Source organism: Primulina eburnea, chromosome 11, assembly GCF_022965805.1.
Source record: "Primulina eburnea isolate SZY01 chromosome 11, ASM2296580v1, whole genome shotgun sequence".
Classification (NCBI taxonomy): Eukaryota; Viridiplantae; Streptophyta; class Magnoliopsida; order Lamiales; family Gesneriaceae; genus Primulina; species Primulina eburnea.
Window position 1 is genome coordinate 35,399,446 of NC_133111.1, and position 16,278 is coordinate 35,415,723.

The window sequence follows — 16,278 nt, forward strand, 5'->3', positions numbered from 1 at the left end:
TCGGCACAACCAGACGATTATTCACATGCAAAATTACCGTTTCTCACCTGATATTCCGATCGATGTCCCGCTCTGACCATAGAAATCGAATTCTGTATATTCTGATCACTTTTCTGTGCCTCTTTGATTCTCAATATCAATGCCGGTTCAGCTTGAATCGTATATAATCTCAGAGGCTGACAATCTGTTTCAAAAGCTAATCCAGAAAAATAGCAGTCTTCTATCAAATTTGATACACCCATCGTCGATAAGGATAGTGCACATACCTTTCGACTCAGCGCATCTGCTGCTGCGTTGGATTTCCCTAGATAGTATTTGATTTCACAATCAAAGTCTTTCAGTAAATCCAGCCATCTCCGCTGTCTCATATTCAGCTCTGATTGCGAAAACAGATATTTCAAGCTTTTATGATCAGAATAAATCTCGAATTTCTCACCGTACAGATAATGCCGCCATATCTTCAATGCAAAGACTATGGCTGCCAATTCAAGATCATGAATTGGATAACAAGATTCATGGGGTTTCAGCTGTCTCGAGGCATAAGCAATCACATGCCTTCGCTGCATCAAAACACAACCCAATCCTCGGTGAGAGGCATCGCAATAAACGATAAAGTCACCAGTACCTGAAGGAATCGTCAACACAGGCGCACTGGTCAACCTCTTTTTCAATTCGAGGAAACTGGTCTCACATTCCTCAGACCAAACAAATGGAGCATTTTTCTGAGTCAACTGCGTAATCGGTTTGGCAATACTCGAAAAATCTTTAATGAATCGATGATAATATCCTGCCAAACCCATAAAGCTGCGTATCTCTGGTACAGATGTCGGTCTTGGCCACGAAATCACTGCCTCAACCTTACTGGGATCAACTGATATCCCGTCTCTGGATATGATATGTCCCAGAAATACCACCTGTTTCAACCAGAACTCGCATTTCGACAATTTAGCATACAGTTTTTCTGCCCTCAACATGCTCAACACAGTCCTCAGATGATTAGCATGCTCAATCATATTCTTTGAATATATCAGTATATCATCAATGAATATGATAACAAAATCATCCAAATATTTCTGAAAGACGCAATTCATCAATCTCATAAATACCGCCGGTGCATTCGTCAAACCAAAAGGCATGACAATAAACTCATAGTGTCCATACCTGGTTCTGAATGCTGTCTTAGAGATATCAGAGTCCCTGACTCTCAGTTGATGATATCCAGATCTCATATCGATCTTGGAATATACAGATGAACCCTGCAACTGATCAAATAAATCATCAATACGAGGCAATGGATATTTATTCTTTACCGTTGTCTTGTTCAGTTGCCTGTAGTCGATACAAAGTCTCATCGACCCATCCTTCTTTCTCACGAACAGTACTGGAGCACCCCAAGGAGATACACTCGGTCTGATATACCCCTTGGCCAGTAATTCCTCCAACTATTCTTTCAGTTCTTTCAACTCGATTGGTGCCATCCGGTATGGGGCTCTCGAAATCGGAACTGTTCCTGGCATTAACTCAATGCTGAAGTCTATCTCTCGAATCGGAGGCAATCCAGGAATCTCATCTGGAAAGACATCAGCAAACTCACACACCACTGGCAAATCCGCCAATGATGGGATCGATTTCAGTAAGTCAACTGAATATACCAGGAATCCATCCGCTCCCTTCTGCAATAATCGAGTCATATTCATTGCAGATATCAAAGGAATTCTAGCACGAGAACCCTTACCATAAAATTTCCACTCTTCAGCCATCTCAGGTCTGAATCGAACAATCTTGTGGAAACAATCGACTATAGCTCGGTACTTGGTCAACATATCAATACCGATAATACAATCAAAGTCAGATAACCCAAGCACAATACAGTCTAACTCAATCGTATGCCCATCGTACTGCAGTATACTAAATTTAACAGTTTTCACTGACATCAAACCTGTCCCTAACGGAGAAGAGACAGACACTACCGCAGACAATGACTCAATAGGTAACGCATGACTCAATGCAAATCTCTCAGAAATAAAAGTATGCGATGCACCAGTGTCAATCAGCACATATGCAGGATAACCAGAAATAAAACAGTTACCTGCCACGACATCATCAGGTGCATCCTGTGCTTGCTCCTCAGTCAAAGCGAATAGTCGGGCCTGCTGTCGAGGAGGCTGGCTCGCTGTCTGGCTCCCTCCTGGCCTCTGCTATGACTGAGTAGACGGTGCTGGCTGAAAGGAATGAACGACAGAAGATCGTCTTCCTGTCTGAGCCACTGATCCAGATGACTCAGCGGTCGGGAATCCCTGGGCATCACGCTGTGGACACACTCGGGCAAAGTGTCCATGCTGCTTACAAATGCGGCAATTTCCGAACACTCCTCGGCACTGCTCGGTGGAATGCTTCCATCCACAAGTGCTACAGTAGGGTCCTGTGTAACTCTGGCCCTGACCAGTCTGTCTAGAGCCACTCGAACTGGATGAGCTACTTCCAGCTTTCTTGAATTTCTTCCCCTTAGCTTTCAGGAAGTCTTTCTTTCCACTACCACTGCCGCTCTCAAATCGGGGAGCTGGTGGAGGCAGCTGTGATCTCGGTACTGAAGGTACAAACGAGGCCTCTCTCTGTCTCATCAGACCTGCTTCGGCTCCCTTGGCTCGGTTCAAGGCATCGGTGAAATTGTTTGGCCTTCCGGTATTCACCAAGGTAAAAATTTCAGGATTTAGGCCATTTATGAATTGGTCCGCAACGGCCTCATCATGTTCAGCCACATGAGGAGCAAATCGGAGCAACGTAGAGAACTTAGCCACATAGTCCTCAATGTTTAACTGGCCTTGTTTCAAGTTTGCAAATTCGGCTCCCTTGTCCTTCCTATAAGATACTGGAAAGAACCGTTGATAAAATTCAGACTTAAACACATTCCAGGTAATGGCCGTACCTCGTTGTTCCAATGCCCGTCTAGTCGTAATCCACCAATGTTTAGCAACGTCATGCAGTTGATGTCCTATCAGTTTCACTCTCTTTTCCTCCGTATATTCCAATGTTTCAAACATCGATTCGATATCGTCCAACCAACTTTCACATTCCACAGAATTCTCCGTACCTTTCAAAGTCGGTGGATGAAATGACTGAAATCTTTTCAACAATTGCTCCATTGGGGTAGGAGTCACATCCATGGGAGGATTCGATGTACTCCCCTGTTCTGGTATTCTTCTCGGAGGCATATCTGAAATCAAAGAGGTTGGTAATTCCAAATACCACTTACCAGTTTCAATCCTCCTCGGATCATCTTACTGCTGATCCAGAATCGGCTCTGATTCGTTCTCAATAATACATGTTTTCAAATCAAATCAGATAAACATGCATTATAAAGCAGTAAATCATGCTAGCAATCAAAAGCAGGAAAGAAAACACATTCTACCCCGCTCACTAGCTCCTATCTCAATCTCAAGGATCTATCGCTCTGATACCACCTGTTGTGGGGACCCGGACGCTAATCAAGTTCTTAACCATAATTGGGACTAATTAATCAATTAAAAACAGGGTCTAAATTTTTTTTTTAAAATGTGGAACGTAGTGAAATCAAACATATATACATCTCAGTATATAAAATACAAGTCCTGTATCATAAACATTTATTCAAACTAGAGTTTAACAACTAATAGCAAGTGTCCAAACCCTATCTCAGATCAAAGTCCGAAGTCTCCACTCTAACTCGATCTCTCCTCATCTCCTCGACCCTGAACCTGTCCCACCTGTTGTCAAGTACACATACAGACAAGACAACAGCCGGATAATTCCGGTGAGAATATAATCCCAGTATAAATCAACGAAACATGCAATCATATAAACAAATATAAAGCATGTAATCAGGTAACAAAGATATGTATCAATATCTGAAACATAATCAATATCAAACTGTCGACAATGCTCGTGACTCCACGACTCAGACTAGACTCAATCCTAGCCTAGGGATCCCGGTTTCCAGACATTGGCATTCCATATCGACCAACAGTAATAGAAAAGACTCCAGTTCTATCCACGTCGATATAGTATCGATCACCAGTAATAGAGAAGCTCTGGTTCTATCCACATCAGTATAGTATCGATCACCAGTAATAGAAGAAACTCCGATTCTATCCACATCGATATAACATCGATCAACAGTAATAGAAGAAGTTATAATTCTATCCACATCAATACAATATTGATCACCAGTAATAGAATGAGCTATAATTCTATCCACATCGATAGCCAATTATTCAGTAGCAGACTATGGCACTTCTGCCAATACAATATCTCATGACATCGTGCAATGTGCCCGTGGTGATCCCACCACTATCAGGCACTTCTGTCATAAGACTACTCGTCTAATACCTGCTATCTATAATCAAGAGAACAAGTATATCAATCAAATCAATGCAATAAAGTAAAGTATGTGATTTAGGGAAACTCAAGTCTAACCAACTCAAGTCGATCTCCCAATACCACATTGACTTATACCTTTCTTTCGTCGGTTTCTGGCTCAGTCAAAGTCCTGAATTCACAGTCTGTCTGGCAATGACAATACCAATAATTTCATATCAATATACCTTTCAAATCACTAACAATCTGATCAATCTTGATTTAAGTCAAAATCAACGGCATAACGGTACAAACTCAATATCCCCGTCAATACCATATCACCAGATAACAGTTACAATCCATAACCCATATTCAATACAATCCGTAATCCAATCACAATTCAAATCTGTCTGGTATAAATCAATATACCCTAAAAATTCATAACAATTCCATAATCAGTCTGTTTCCTAATCTGACTTCGATTCTATGATGTCTAATATGTCAAGAACATCATATATGAATTCCATTCAATTCTGACAATATCATAATTCTAAAACATGTCAAAACGTAGTAAAACTTACGTCCAGTTGTAGCCTACGTTGCCAGGAACTCAATACCGAAGTCGGATTCAAAATCAGACGGACGGATTTTTCACAAAAGGCGTAAGGATTTTCAGAAACTTCTCTCGGACCTTTTCTCGATTTCTTACTGAATTCTGAAGGATTTCGTTCTATATATATATCCATGCATGAATTCGACGAGGTGGCACAATTTTCGCAACACACGTCGCACCGCGGGTGCGGTCTGTTTTGCACCGCGGGTGCGGTCTCGTTAGCATCGCGGGTGCGGTCTCAGTTTTCCCAAAAATTGATACCCTACTGGACATCGACCGCGGGTGCGGTCTAACCATGAGCGCGGGTGCGGTATTTCTTCGACAATACATTCTGAAATTCTAAATAAATGGCCGCGCATTATCTTAAATCGTGTTTCCGTTGGCCCTTTCGTAATCACGTTAAATTATAAGTCAATAATCTTTGATTAACAATGATTAATTCTCGGGTATTACAACAAGTGTCAACATATTCGTGGAGAATATTTGAAATTTGAAAAAAAAAATGAAAAGACAAAAATTGTAAAATTAAGATGGTAAATAAATGTGTTTGACAAATTTAAATACAATAATAAAGTGGATAGTTGAACGTCTTTATCAAATTTCTATTGGTTAAATATCAACAAATAAGAGCTACATGATGAGATAAAAACTACTCACAAGCTTGAGATATCAGTCAGCTGGAGCTTAAAGATACAACTGCTGTCTTATTATCTTAATCTGAAAATTCTCCCTAAAAACATTTAATATTAATTTAAATTAACAAGTCCTAGAAAATTTATAAAATATGAAAATTTAGATAAAGTGTCGTACCAAGATCTAAGGGCTCGTTTCAAACTATGCAAATTTTTATCTAGTTTAAACACACAATTAAGCAAATACATGATTTACAAATCTAGGAGATAGTTCTATGTACACATCATCTTGTAATAATTCATTTAAGAAAGCACTCTTAACATCCCTTTGGTACACTTTGAATTCTTTAAATGTAGCATAAGCAAAAATATCCTAATAGATTCTAATCTAGCTGCATGTCCAAACGATTCATCAAAATATAGTCCTTCTTCTTGCTTACAACCTTGTGCAACTAGTCTATCCTTGTTTCTAATAATAGTATCATTTTTATCTAATTTATTTCTAAAAACCCAACTTGTGCCTATAACATATTGATCTGATGGTCTAAGAATTAAATGTTGAACTTTATTTCTATCAAATGGATTTTATTCATCTAGCATAGAATTTATCCAATATGAGTCAAATGGAGCTTCATCAATATTCTTGGATTCTAATTGAGAAATAAAAGCGGCATGAAAAATTTCATCAATCATCTATTTCCTAGTTATTAAAGGATCATAAGGGTTACCTATAAACAAATCAAGTGGATGATTTTTACTCCACCGATAGCATGGTCCAACAGGACTTTGATCTACAGTTGGAGAATTTTGTTCTTGGATCGGATAAGCTTGTTCTAAAACAAGCTCAGTTTGAGTTTTAATTGGATCATTTTGATCTGATGTTAGTTCACCTGGATCTTCTGGAATCAACTCGATGTCTTCATCAGCTCGAGTGATAGAAATGTCTGGCTCACAATGCAAGTTATCTTTCTTCTAAACTGAGACTCATCATCTTTTTTAGACCGAATATTAAATGTGCATTGTTTGCATTAGGAATAATAGAAGATTCATCAAATGTTATATTAACCGATTCTTCAACAACTAGAATTCTAGTATTAAATACACGATAGAACAGATGATATCTTAAAAATATTCCATCATCTGATTTTACATCAAATGTTATTAAATAATTTTTATTATTGTTGTGAATAAAGTAATTACAACAAAATACCCAGAAGCATGATATTTTTGGTTTATTTCCATTCCAGACTAATAAGGTGTTTTTCCATGTCTTTTGTTGATTATCGATCTGTTCTGAGTATAATAGGCGGTGTTCACGGCTTTAGCCCAAAAACACTGTAAGATCCCAGAGTCAGCAAACATGGTTCGAGCTGCTTCCTTAAGTGTTCTATTCAGTCTCTCAGCATCACTATTCTACTGAGGTGATCTGACAGCTGAGAACTCATGCTTGATTCCAATGTCTTCCAGATAATTTGAAAGCAACCTATTGGTACACTCAGTTCCTTGATAACTTTTGATCTTTTTGACCACTAAGGTCTTCTCATTCTATATACGCTTTAGGATCTTTCTTAGTTGAGAACTGGTTTAGCCTTTGGACTTCAAGAAGATGACTCACATAAAGCTTAAGAAATCATCGATAATCACCAAGGTGTACTTCATTCTCCTTAAGCTCATCACCAATATAGGACCAAACAAGTCCATAAAAAGTAGTTCCAAACATCGAGCTGAAGCAATACTTCCTTTGTTATTGAAGGTCGATCTAACTTGCTTTACCATCTGACATGATGAACATTTATTGTCTTTTGAGAAGTCAATCTTGGGCAAACCAGCTACTAAGTTGTTCTAACTCAAGTTAGCGATGGTCTTGACATAGCTTTTGGTGCCATAACCAGTTTTTGTTAGCATTAACAACAATAAAACATGTCGGATCATATGGTTGTTCAACAGACCAGTATATTTTATATGTGTTACAAGTTCTATTACCTATCAGCATAGTTTTACCATTTGGAATCTTAACATTGCAAGTGTGTGTGTGATATTCAACAATATATCTATTATCACATAACTGATTTATGTTAATTAAATTATAACGTATGTTTTCAAGTAAAAGTATATATTTATTAAAAATATTATCACAAATAATGTTACCATTTAATATAGTATTACCTTTCAAATCATCTACAAAAGTGATTTTAGGTTCTTTATATTTAATAATTTCGGATAGCAACTTATCATTTCTTGTCATGTGTCTTGAACATCCACGGTCCAAGTACTAGGTTGATTTCTTCTACAGCTCGAAATCTTTTACCTACAATCATAGATTATAAATGACTTTGGTACCCACATATATTTGGGTACATATTATATTAGTCTTACTAGTGTTGTGTGGTGTGTGCTTAACAAAAATTTGATTGGACCTTCCATTCTGATATGTTAAATTGTATTTCTTCTGAACTAGTTTGCAATTGTAGTAATTATTATGTTTGAGCCTCATAGAACTCTGTCTGATATATCTTATCAGACCAGCTCAATTTGGAATGAGAACTTTAACCATTCATGCTTATTCTGTTTTTGAGTCATCTGAATTAGAACTCTAAGGTTCTACATATCCAAGTCCACGATGCATTCTTTTGTTCTTTTTATAAATAGGTTGACTGAATTTAATTTCAGGTTCTAAATTTTTATACATGCTGTTGGGTTTGACAAAATATATCAATGAGATTTGTATTTATCTAAGAACAACTTAATACTTGTTTCGGAAGAGCTTCAATCATTATTTCCAAGGCCTAAATCTTATCTGGTACTATCTTGCTTTTGACATTCATTCAACTTTTCATGTGAAATATGACTTTATCCAAGTGTTGACCAAATTTTTCAACCTTTTATTTTCAATTATTATTACATGGAATTCATATCGCAATTTCATTTTCAATCGTTATAATAGCAATTTTTTTTGGGCTTTGACTTCTTCAAATGTATGTGAAAGTATTTTATACTTCATAACCATCTCGTTAAGTGTAGTGACTAACTCATCTCGTGTAAATTTGTTAGAGGCAAAATCAAATAGCTCATCAAGGTTTGAATCAAAATCATCATCTGTCGTTAAGAATTTGACTGTCTCTCCGTCACTTTCACTAGAGGCATCATCTGAGATGATGGTATTTGAGTCTGACTCAATCCACTTGCTTTTGCCCTCGTATGTTATCAACACTTTATGTTCTCCTTTCTTTCTAAAAGATCTATTTTATTCCTTTGTTATTATCTTGTCAACTAACTTCTTGACATCCTTCTTGAGACTGGTAGAGTCAGCAATGAAGTGTTCTGGTCTACCACAATTAAAACACGCTTGATCAAAAGAGTTTGATTCTTTGTTATAGTTGTTATTTTTAATGAAATTTTGAAAATTATTATGATTATTTCTCATGAATTTTCCAAACTTCATGAAGAACAATAACATGGCGACATTGCTTAGCTGTCCTGTTGACTTTGATGGAGATTCTTCTGCTACGATGAGATCTTTTGTAACTTGTGGAAAAATGACTCTTCTTTATTCTTTGTTCTCAACTCAAATTCATAAGCCTTCATATCAACAAACAGACTGTTCTTAAGCTTCTACAAATATTTGGACTCCCACATGGTTATATTATTGACGTCTCAGTCTCTTGGCAGTGCTCTCATAACTTTCAGTGCAACATCTCAGATGTGATACTCTTTTACAAGAGCTGACCACTCGATAACAATGCTACTGGATCTCTCATCGAACTAGTTCATCATAACTCCATCCTTCATTTTGATATATCAAACTTTTGAATGGCCACCATCATCTTGTTCTCCCTAATCAAATCACTTTCTTCACAAAGTTGGGTTAATTTTTCTCATATTTCTTAGCATTTGAACATGTTCTAATTTTACTAAAAAATTTTATCTAATGTTATATAAATGTTCTCTCTGATAATGTTGTCCAGATTAGCTTTCTTTTTGTCGTCAGCATCCCACTACATTATAGGTTTTTATACCATTTGAGGAGCACCTTATGTTATGCACAATTATGTTTGTTTTCATGATCTTCATAGATCCGTCTATGTCATCTTAAGATGATAAATGTGACTACATTAGGATCTTCCAATCTACTTTCTTTTAGAAAACATTGAGATTTTGTTATTAAAAAAAAATCATCAAAGAATATCAGATATTCAGATTTTGGAATAAACCTCTCTGATACTTGTTAGGATCAAAAATAACATTTTAGAGGGGGTTAATGAATTTTTATACAAATATGACAAATAATATAAAACTTAAACTGCGTTAAGAACTCAAGTTAATATTCTAATTTGATTGAGTAAAATGAGTTACAATAATACTAAGTTCTGAAACAGCTTAAAATACTAAGTTATTAAAATATACTTGAGTTTAACATATCAGTTGGAATAAATGAATGAACAACACAAGAAACGACAAATAGGACTGGTAGGATGACTAAAAATGAAAATAGGCAAGAATTTGTTCATGGAAGTTCAAAGAATAAGTTTCTACGTCTCACATTCTTCTATTTTCAGAAAGATTTTAATGAAAGATTTGATCGGTACAACCTATTATACAAACCAACTTCAGTTCGGTTCACTAACATATTGAGCTGAAACTCGTAGTAACTCTTTCTTAACTCAATAAATTCATAAACAGGCTTCTGAAAATTACAAAGATTCTCATTAATTTTAGTTGGACAAAACAATTTTTTTGTCTGTTTCATCTTATATTAGCGTAGTACGTCTTTCAGCGAGTCAGTTCAATTTAGATAATATGTATTCATTAATTTTTGCTAAATCATATTAGTTTAGTTTTTATTCATCAAAATTGAATCATCAAAATTAAATTTAAATTTTATATTAACATGAAACTTGTTAAAATAAAAGCCCGCTTACCACGACTAATAATAATAAAAAAATATTAAAACAAACAAACTCATTCATTGATATATGAAAGTAGGCTTAGTTTTAAGGGCCCACTTATGGTTGAATTTGGGTTCACACTAGACTGAGGACACCTCTAAGAGAGTACCAAATAGTCGGTATTAACTGGCGAGCTCTGGAAAGAAGAAGAAAGAAACACGACTTCCCCTTATTTAGAAGTTTCTTTGTCACGATTTAATGGTGAATAAATTGGATGTCTCAGCACTTCTGGTAATAAACATCAAAATAAGTGCTCAACAACTCAAATGTTTGAAGATTTGAAATGTTTTGGTTTGTTCATTAAATTAAAATTAATGTTGAGAGATTTAATTTGAATAGCCAAACAATTTGAGTAGATTTATATTACTGATTTGAAATTCAAATATATTGTAATGAATTATTAACTTTAATCATCGATTTGAATGCAGAATACAAATTAGGTAACACCGCCGTTGTTGTTCCTAATATTCTGCATGCAAAGAATAGAAAATAAAAACGATCTAAAGTCTGAACATAATGGTGTAAAAATTAACCCAACCCGAGTCAACCTGAAAAATATAATGTTAGAGTTGAGTGTTTTTAGGTTCAAGTCAGATCAGATTGGACTCAAAATCTTATCCGTTTTTTTTTTTTTTTTTTTGTTAAGATCACTTGACCTGAATTAAGAATCATTCGACATATCAACCCGAACCCACCTAACTCATTTTGAAAAAAAAAAATGCAGGTCAAGTGTGGGGACCCGGACGCTAATCAAGTTCATAATCGTCATTGGGACAATTTAATCAATTATAATAAACATGGTCTAAATTTTTTTTAAAATGCGGAACGTAATGGAAATCATACTATTATACATATCAGTATAAAATAAGGTACAAGTCCTGTACAACATACATTCAATGTAGACTAAGGTTCAACAACTAGCTATCAAGTGTTCAAACCCTATCTACAGTAACATCAAAGTCCGTGGTCTCCACTCTAATCATGGTCTCTCATCATCTCCTCGACCCAGATCCTGTCTCACCTGTTGTCATGCACACATACAAACACGACAACAGCCGGATAATTTCGGTGAGAATATAATCTCAGTATAAATCAACGAACATGCAATCATATAATCAATATAAAGCATGAAGCAGATATCAGATATATATATATATATATATATATATATATATATATATATATATATATATATATCAAAGTCTGAAACATAGTTAAGATAAAACTATCAATCATACTCGTGACTCCACGACTCAGACTAGACTCAATCCTAGTCTAGGGATCCCGGTTTCCAGACGTTGGCATTCCTATATCGACCAACAGTAATAGAAGAAACTCCGATTCTATCCACGTCGATATAACAGAACATCCAGTGTCTTGACCTATCCGTCACAGACTGTGGCACTATCGCCAGTACACTATCTTGTGACATTGTGCAATGTGCCCGTGGTGATCCCACCACTATCTAGCACTTCTGTCACAAGATCACTCATCTAATACTCGTCTAATACATGCTTCCTATAAATCAATAGAACAACATATAAAATCAAATCAATGCATATAACAACAATAAGTATGTGATTTCGGGAAACTCAAGTATATCCTACTTGAGTCGATCTCCCGATATCATATTGACTTATACCTTTTGTTTGTAGTCTCGGTCTGAAGCAATATCAATTCTGGACTCAAGACTGTCTCTGTAAATCTGAAACGGCATATCGAGAATCATAATATCAATGTTCTATTCTTAATTCAACATTGAATCTGATTAATCTGGATTTAAGTCAAATCAACGGAATAACATCACAATCTCAGTATCCCCGTCAATACCAAATCAACAGACATCAATTACAAATCATAACTCATATCCGATACAATCTGTAATTCATTCATAATTCAAATCTGTCTGATTTCAAATCAATAGTCAGAAAATCATAACAATTCCATAATCAGTCTGTTTTGTAATCTGACTTCGATTCTACGATGTTTAACATATCCAGAACACCATATATGAAACATATTAAATTCCTACAACATCATATTTTCAAATGATACCAAAACTCAATAAAACTTACGTCCAGTTGTAGCCTGCGTCGATATGAACACAGTACTGAAGTCAGATTCCAAATCATACGGACGGATTTCTCACAAAAGGCGTAAGGATTTTTCACAACTTTTTCTCGAATCTTTTCTAATGATTTTTGCAGAATTAACGTTTCTTTATATATATATATATATAAAGAAACGTTAATTCTGCAAAAATCATTAGAAAAGATTCGAGAAAAAGTTGTTATATATATATATATATATATATATATATATATATATATATATATATATATATATATATAAAGAAACGTTAATTCTGCAAAAATCATTAGAAAAGATTCGAGAAAAAGTTGTTATATATATATATATATATATATATATATAAATATATATATATATATTGCATGCTGAAGGATAGGTGGCTGCTCCTATGTGCAGCATGTCTAGCGCATATGCGCGACCTCAATCGACGCATATGCGCGAGTCATCCGAGAAGCCAAAGGAGATTTCCAGAGAACCTCGCGCATATACGCGAGCTGCCGAGAAGGGATATGCGGATGAGAGCTTAACCCATTAGCCCAAGTCCCTAAGCTTCTGTTTTCCTTCCGCCTTCACTCGACAAAAAACAATGAATTTAATGAAATGTCGAATGAAAGAGGAACTGGTCTGTAGGACCGAGTGCTTACCGCTTTACCAAAAGCTATAGCTAGTGGTAATGGTGCAACTCAAATCTTTTAAACCGCACAGCAGCACAAGCACCATGGTTCGATCGTTCTACCAAGCAAGGACAATTATTGCACCCAACAATCTCCCTCCCAATAATTGCACTCCTTGCAATCAATGGGAATCGAACCCAAGACCTTGGCTCTGATACCAATTGTAGGACCGAGTGCTTACCGCTTTACCAAAAGCTATAGCTAGTGGTAATGGTGCAACTCAAATCTTTTAAACCGCACAGCAGCACAAGCATCATGGTTCGATCGCTCTACCAAGCAAAGACAATTATTGCGCCCAACATGGTCGAAGCACTTTCATAAATTTAGTCCAACTACTCGAAGAAACATAGTTTGCCAAATTTCGAAGTATTAATTCGCACAGTAAGTTTTTTCCTTAGATTTTCTACATCAATTTAGTCAAATATGAAACCTTTATCTCGTAAATTTTATTTTATATCGATATCTTCATCTTGAAATGTCAAGATTATCTGAACAAAATTAATAATTTAGTCAATTATTATGACTCTTAAATTTAAAATTCAAACTCATTAAACATAATTCTCATATTTGGGTTAGACTTTCTTATTATGCGTGTCAATTAAAATATTATTGTTGTTATGTGTTTTAAATTTTTACTTTTTCTTTAATATTTAATTATTTTGTTAAAAATACAAAATAATGTATAAATTTTGTAAAGTAGAAAATCAATTCGGGTTAGTCGGGTTGTTTGGATTGATCGTTTTGTTCATGTTTGAGTTCGAGTTTAGATTTTTCGGGTTGTTTCAGATTCTTGTTGGTAATTTTTTTGTAATACATTTGCTTCATATTCAGTGGGAATTTAGCACATATATTTTCATTTTCCTTGTATTTGATTTGTTTATGTTTTTTTCGAGCAAAATTATACATTTTGGTGTTTGTTTATGTCGTATGCAAGAATGGAGACAACACATAGTATTTTCGGTAAGAAAATGGATGGAAAGGGATGATAAGATGGAACAAAGTGCAAAGAGCAAAGAGCACGAGAGAAGTGAAAACCGAGAATAAAGACAATCTCACTGGTTCAAAGAAGCATCTTTTGTCTGTCTTTCTTTCTATTAGATTCTTAGATTGATGATTAATTTGAAGAACATGCTTAGTTTTTTTTCGTCATGAACTAAATTTACATTTTAGATGAACGACGTAATTTGGTTTAAATCTATGTTTTTAATTTTTTGATTTATGTGTTTGAATTCTTCTTCGTTTATTTGTGATTTCATGAATTTAATACTTTGAATTTACTGGTAATAGATTGATTGATTAAATAATCGTGATCTATCACTCAGGAGAAGGGATCTAGATTGGTATCATAGGAAAATAGATCGCGGATGCTTATATAGTTCGAAAGATATAAAAATCAATTGAAGTCACTGAAAGAATAATTGCATCCATATATTTGTGTGATGCTAGATTTTAAATAGGAATATTGAAATCAATATTAAACAGAAAATTCTATCATTCACTTGGAAAATATAGTATAATATTTAAGTGTTTTTGGCTAATGACCTCGATGAATTTAGCAATATAGACGTCAATGAAAATTAAAATAATAGATAACCAAGTGAAATTGAATATATAAATTTATTATCTCATTGAGTTCTCCATTTTTAAAGCTTTCCCAATCATATTTTGATTTTATTAGTTAATTATAATCCCTCTTTTAATTTTCCAGATAAAGTTATGATTTTTTAATTACAGTATTTGGTATAGTTTTTAACACTTCATTCCTCGTAGAAATATACTTTACTTATCATACATTAAAACTTGACATTGTTCGCTTGCAAGCGAAATCACACAACACTTCAACCTACCTAAACTCACCGAACCACCTGAATTGTCATTCCTATCTAAATGTGCCTTGAAATTACGAGTTTGAGCAAAATGAATCGGATATTTATCTAAATGTAAAGTCATTAGAAAGCTAATTCCTAATTTTTATGAAAATGTATTTTTTAACACTAACTTATCCAATTTTGAGTAGTATTTCAATAAGTTCTCTAATTTAGTTTTGATACACTAACTTTTAATTTTTTATTATTTTGATTAAATTGTTGATGTGATATCGAGCAAGTTAGCGATTCCCGATGCCAGACTAGAATTTTCGTATTTTTGGATTTTCCGTTACAATTTAGTATTTTCCGATGTCACATCAGTACTTTGATGAAATACGCCAATAGCTCAAGCACTATGGTTCGATCGCTCTTCCAACATAGACAATTATTGCACCCAACGGTTGAGATGAATATATTCATCTCACTAAATTTTCTACAACTTTCATGATTTGTTGTTTTTGGCTTAATTTTCTCGCGAACCATATGAAAGTCGAGTAGTTTAAAAACCTCATGAACCTGAGCGGACCGAAAAACTTTTGTTTCATGTAATTTTACCTTCAAAATGCAGGACCTCACTTCTAAAAACTTCATATTATTTATTTCAACTAATGATAAATTATTATTATTTTAGTTGGATTAAGATAGTTACAATTGGGTCTTGAGCCTATGACATCATCCTAAACTTAAGACTTTGATGACAGATGAGCTACAAGTTATCAGCATGTTTAAATGATTTTTCAAATTTTTACTGGTATGCTGAAGATGAAATAATCCATGGAAAAACTTTGATTAGTATACTCTTGTACAAACACATTTCTACTAGGACATATCATTTCCTAAATCGAAAATCATAGTGATCACTCGACAACTTCTGTCTGTTTAAGAATCTTTGGTTCATTAGAAACAATAACTTCCAACGGATAGATTTGAACGACTAGAGTTGGTCAGGGTAGCACAAATTGATTCTTGAAAATCTGATATTGACAGATAGGCGTGTTCTAAGTGAGCAATTTAATATTTGAAAGAATTTGAGTGCTCGAGATCGTGAATATTTGCGGGCTTTTAAAAGCTTTGAATCTTGCAAGTCTTATTTATCTTGTAAATCTTCGGTTTAAGTATGCA